Source organism: Rhinopithecus roxellana, chromosome 5, assembly GCF_007565055.1.
Source record: "Rhinopithecus roxellana isolate Shanxi Qingling chromosome 5, ASM756505v1, whole genome shotgun sequence".
Lineage (NCBI taxonomy): Eukaryota > Metazoa > Chordata > Mammalia > Primates > Cercopithecidae > Rhinopithecus > Rhinopithecus roxellana.
Window position 1 is genome coordinate 67,674,206 of NC_044553.1, and position 6,343 is coordinate 67,680,548.

At 45.7% G+C, this 6,343-nt stretch overlaps 1 pseudogene; it reads left to right on the plus strand.

Moving 5' to 3' along the window:
* Positions 1-5,105: 5,105 nt before the first annotated feature.
* On the plus strand, positions 5,106-5,698 carry LOC104659659 (annotated as a pseudogene).
* The last annotated feature ends 645 nt before the right edge of the window (positions 5,699-6,343 follow it).

The window sequence follows — 6,343 nt, forward strand, 5'->3', positions numbered from 1 at the left end:
AAGCCCCTTCCCTCCAGCTGCCTTCCCTCCTTGAGTCCCTTGACTCCTCTGTGATCCCCGCCTCCAGCTCAGTACCTGGGGCTGGCACCACTCCCCAGGGATCCCGATAAAGTCACAGAGCATCTGCCCAGTGCCTGCGATGGTGTACGTTGGGGAAGGTGGGTCATCCTGTTAGTCGCTCTTGCCAGGCCTGGAGCCTCTGGTGGTCCTTTAGAATTCTGGATTCTCTAGGTTCCTTTCCCTAGACTCCTTCCCTTCTCACTGCACTTATGCTCTGGGCCAGGCCCACCACATCTCCTGGCAGCCAACTATCTTATGCCAACTGCCTTTGTTCTCTATTCCCTTTGCCAAAACCATATTTTCTGGTGAATCCCTCTTCTACTTCAAGGTTCAGCTCAAGTGCCGCCATATAAGTGAAACTGTCCTCAATCTACCCTAGGTGACTCTGTGGCCCCATGGAACTTTTTTCTCATCACCATCGTAGCAGTCATGACTCTGTTTTGACCTCCACCTCTCCACTGGAGAGTGTGTTCTGTGGAATGAACTGGCGTGTAGCGTGACCTGTGAACCTCCAGAGCTTGGCTCTGTGTTGCTCATTGAGTATTTGTTCTTGCAGTGGGCCCTCACCAAGAGAGGCCCCTGTTCTGGGATGTGAGCCAGAGAAGGTCCCAGACTCATAACTGCATGTGTCATACTCGCCCTCCACCCAGCTCCCCCTGTTCAGATCACAGCCCCCTCCTGCTGCAGGGCCTGTAGTGCCAGGCTGGTTGCAAGACAGGGGGTCCTCACCTCTGAGACAACCATGGCTTGGCCCATTGGCACCCCACCTGGGATGCAGAATGGAGCAGCAACAGCTGGCTGGTGTCTGAACACTATTTCCCCAGCCCTGGGCATCCATCTCCTGTAGCTGTTCTGTCATCCCATGGCTTTACCAAACCCCCTTGCTGCACTGAAGAGCCTGGACAGCAAGTGGGTTCAGAGTGGGAAGAGAGGGCTAAAGGCATCTTCCCTGTCTTCTCTCCTTCCCCTTCCTCCCGGCAGCTGCAGCTGTGCTGCGTGATGTGGAACACAGCACAGTCTTAATTACTGCTCAGCCCTGCTCGTTAGTGCCTCTGGAAGCCCAAAAGCCAGAGTTAGGAAGCCTCAATCACAGTGGAGACTCAGGCTGCAGGCCTCCTGGGTGATTGGTAGTCCTGTGTCTCCTGAATTGTGTCTGTGTGACTTGGGACCTCTTTGGGGGAATCCAACAAAAGACACTCCCCCCAACCCAGAGACTGGGGAAGGGCTGAAGCTGGAGGGAGTCACTGCTGGATTAACCTTCCTCATGCACAACTCTGATCAAATACCTATAATGTTTCTCTTGCTGACAGCATAGAGCCTGGAGTCCTTGGCTTAGCAGTCAAGCTCCTCCACAATCTGGTCCCACAGGACTTTCCCAACCTGATTTCCTCCTTCAATCCTGGCAGACAAGGAGGGAAGGCAAAGGCTAGGCCCCCTCGTGGGCTCTTACTGGTGTGTGCAGAGCATTTCAGGGACAGCATATGGTGGAACATGTGAAACTCCACTGTGATCAGAGAAAGATGAACGAATGATTAAATAAACCAAATGTGCTCAAATCCTGCACACTAATGACTTCCCTGCTTTTGGAGGGACTTAGCAAGGAGCCTGGTGTGTTGTTCAGCATGCACTTTCCTTTTTTTTTTTTTTGGTTGTGAAAAGGAATACAAAACCATGAAGTGCCTGAAGACTGAGCGAAAGGAAGCTGAGTGGAAAAGGAGAGAAGGGGCAGGCCCTGAAAACTATAAATCTATAGGCCCAATTTCAATATCTGGAAAAACTCCTTCAAAATATCAATTTGTAAACAGCCTACATCAAATGAGATAATGCTCATGAAAGCACTTTTTGAACTGCAAAGGGTTAGAAATATAAAGCATTATTCTGTAATATTTCTGTTCAGTGCAGACTTTAAGACAGATGCTATGGGGAGGCTGGAGATTTATAATGGCTCATCACCCACGAGGTGCTCATACAATTTGGGCTGTTTCATTTAATTACTCATTGCCTCTCATGTAGACTACTGCAGAAGCCTCCTAAGTGGCCTCCTCACCTCTGCATTCTCCCCCGTTCCATTCATCTTATATGCCACCATCAAGTTAATCTTCCTGATGCACAGCTCTAATCAAATACCTGTAATGATTCTCCTGCTGACTGCACAGAGCCTGGAATCATTGGCTTAGCAGTCAAGACCCTTCACAATCTGGTCCCCCAGGACTTTCCCAAACTGATTTCCTTCCTTCCATCACGGCAGGCATGGACTCAGGAAGTCACTAAACTCAAGACCACACAGATACCAAGTGGCAGATCATAGAGTCAAACCTTCAGACCCCAACACCTGACTCCAAGACAATTCTGAATCCATCACTTCCTCACTTTGATAGTGCAATGGACTGTGTGTTTGTGTCCCTCTAAAATATACATGTTGAAACACTAATCCTGATGTGATGGTATATGGAGGTGGAACTTTGGGGAGGTAATTATGTCATGAGAGTGGACCCTTTATCAATGGGATTAGTGCCCTTACAAAAAGGGGCCAGAGACCTAGCTAGTTCTCTTCTGCCACATGAGGATACAATGAGAAGTTGACAGTCGGTGATATGGTTTGGCTGTGTCCCAACCCAAGTCTCATCTTGAATTGTAGTTCCCACAATCCCCACATGTGGTGGGAAGGACCCAGTGGGAGGTAATTGAATCGTGGGGGCGGTTTTCCCCATGCTATTCTTGTGACAGTAAGTTCTCATGAGATCTGATGGTTTTAGAAGGGGCTTCCCCCTTCAACTGGCTCTCATTCTTCTCCTTCCTGCTGCCCCGTGAAGAAGAACATATTTGTTTCCCTTTCTGCCATGAATGTAAGTTTCCTGAGGCCTCCCCAGCCATGCCGAACTGTGAGCCAATTAAACCTCTTTCTTTTATAAATTACCCAGTCTCTGGTATGTTCTTATAGCAGCATAAGAATGGGCTAATACAGTTGGAGACCCAGAAGAGGACTTTCCCCCAGAACTGGACCCTGCTGGTCCCCAAATCTCAGACTCCAACCTCGGAACTGTGAGAAATAAACCTGACTAAGGTTAGACCTGACTAAGACAAATGGATACTGCTGCAGTGATCTTTCCACATAGAGCTTTTTCTCTTCTTTGCAAAAATTTCCTTAGGACAAATTCCCAGGAGTGGGATTACCAGGTCAAAAGACATTAATATTCTAAATGGCTGTGTGAATTGACATAATGCTTCACAAAAGAACTGGGCTGATTTATATTTTAGCCAATGATGTAGATATACACAAGTTTCACCAGCCCCTCTTGGGATCTCAGCCCTTCTAATGCCTGCTTCCTAACGGCATAGTTAGAATGTATTGTAAAAGTCATTTGATTTGTTCATGTGTTATTCAGGGATTGCTCTCATCTTCTCCAAGTCTTTGCTCAAATGTTCTCGGTGTGGTCTACCCCAACTACCCTATTTCAAATGAAAATACTCCCTCCTCCTGCACCTGTTACTCTCCTTATTCTGCTGTTTTTTCCATATTATTTGGCATCTTATAATACATACTTTTTTATTTATTATGCATATCCTTTTTTAAAAATGTGCTGAAAACTCTTTATAATAATGCAGGACAATGGCCAGGCACGGTGGCTCACGCCTGTGATCCCAGCACTGTGGGAGACTGAGGTGGGTGGATTACAAGGTCAGTAGTTCGAGACCAGCCTGGCCAATATGGTGAAACCCCATCTCTACTAAAAACACAAAAATTAGCCGGGTGTGGTAGTGCACACCTGTAGTCCCAGCTACTCAGGAAGCTGAGGCAGGAAAATCGCTTGAACCCAGGAGGCAGAGATTGCAGTGAGCTGAGATCACGCCACTGCACTCCAGCCTGGGCAACAGAGGGAGACTCCATCTTAAAATAAGTGAATAAATAAAATAATAATAATAATGCAGGACAAGTATGTATAGCAAACTTTCAAAATTTAAACTCCTTCCACATTGAATTCTTCAGCATTATGTATACTTTTGATTGTACGTCTCCCACCGACCATGACCCCTACTAGAATGTAAGTTCCATTTTGTCTATTTAATTTGCTGATGTGTTCCCAAGACTAGAACAGAGCCTGGGGCATAGCAGGATCATGAGGGTCAAACAAGATGATGCCCATATATAGCCTGCGGTGGGCAGCACCTGGTACAGAGCTCATGATGAACCAGTATCCTCTTCCTCTTACATGTCCACCAACAGGAGAATAGAAATTATGATATATAATATTATAAATTGGCCAGGTGCAATGGCTCATGCCTGTAATCCCAACACTTTGAGAGGCTGAGGCAGGAGGATTGCTTGAGCATAGGAGTTTGAGACCAGCCTGGGCCACATGGTGAAATCCCCCTCTACAAAAAATACAAAAAAATTAGCCAGGCCTGGTGGCATGCACCAGCCTGGGGTGGGAGGATCAACTGAATCCGGGAAGTCAAGGCTGCAGTGAGCTGTGATCATGCCACTGCATTCCAGCCTGGGTGACAGAGTGAGACTTTCTCTTTCAAAAAAAAAAAAAAATCAAGTAAAAAAATTAAATTATAGGCCGGGCGCGGTGGCTCAAGCCTGTAATCCCAGCACTTTGGGAGGCCGAGACGGGCGGATCACGAGGTCAGGAGATCGAGACCATCCTGACTAACCCGGTGAAACCCCGTCTCTACTAAAAAATACAAAAAACTAGCTGGGCGAGGTGGCGGGCGCCTGTAGTCCCAGCTACTCGGAGGCTGAGGCAGGAGAATGGCATAAACCCGGGAGGCGGAGCTTGCAGTGAGCTGAGAACCGGCCACTGCACTCCAGCCTGGGTGAGAGAGCGAGACTCCGTCTCAAAAAAAAAAAAAAAAAAAAAAATTAAATTATAAATCATTAAAATGATAATTACAAAGAATATGCAGCAGTATGGAAAACAGTTTATAACTAATGTTAGGTGAAAAAAAGCAGACTACAAATTTGTCCATGATTACAACTGAATAAAAATAATTTAAGATCTATACAAAAATAAGGAGAGAAGATGATGGGCTCATGGTGAGGAGCTGTTAAGCAGGGATGAAAACTGATGTGCCCAGAAGCAGATTTTAAAAGCAGATTCTCTTTGAAGCATCTTTTTTCATACTACCTGATAAGCATCTTGCTACATGGCAGTAGCAGCAGTAAGATGGGTGATATCAAAGGGAACTATCTGGAAACATTTATTTTCAATCCAAAATGGAGCCTTATGTTTGCCATAAATCTACATACTCTACTTTTCCAGATGACTACAGTTGCAAAGTAGACTTTGCTTTAACAACTGATGCCAGGACAATAGTATGTTACTATCCTTCTACAGACATCCATATGAACGCACAAAATCTATCCCTTGACCAGATCCTGTGTATAATAATGAAGAAACACATGGTCAAGAGCTCAAAACTAGAGAAGAAAAAAGTGAACACCTTGAGCGAGAACCCCTAATAGAACAACTTAGCAAAATGTTATTTATACTAAGTACAGTTGGTATCTTCATGGACATTATCACAGATGTCAGAAGAAACTGAATCCTCCAGAAGACAGATGATATTGAGGTTCTTAGGGAATTAAAGAGAAATATTGCCCTCTGCCTCATTTGCCATTGGAGAAAGTGCAATGTGGTGTATGTACTAATAATAATGATAACATATCTTTTCATATTTTAAAAACCCCCCACAAAATCTTTAGGAGGCTGAGGTGGGTAGATTGCTTGAGTCAGGAGTTTGGGAGCAGCCTGAACAACATAGACCCCATCTCTAAAAAAAATTAGCCAAGCATGGTGATATGTGCCTGTGGTGCCAGCTATTTGGAAGGCTGAGGTAGGAGGATTGCTTGAGCTCAGGAGATTGAGGCTGCAGTGAGCGGGGATCATGCCTCTGCATTCCAGCCTTGGTGACAGAGCAAGACCCTGTCTCAAACAACAACAACAACAAAAATCAAAATCTATGCAAAATTTAACCCCATTCTTGTGCTAGTCTTGTGGGAATGAAGATTAATTTACCTAAAATGCACTCTAGCCCGGGCAACAGAGCAAGACTCCGTCTCAAAAAAAAAAAAAAAAAAGCTCCTCTGGTTTTTGTAATTCTTTTTGTTACTTTTTAAAAATATAAATTTGGCCAGGCACGGTGGCTCACACCTGTAATCCCAGCTACTTGGGAGGCTGAGGCAGGAGAATCGCTTGAACCCAGGAGGCGGAGGCTGCAGTGAGCAGAGATCCCACCACTGCACTCCAGCCCGGGCAACAGAGTGAGACTCTGTCTC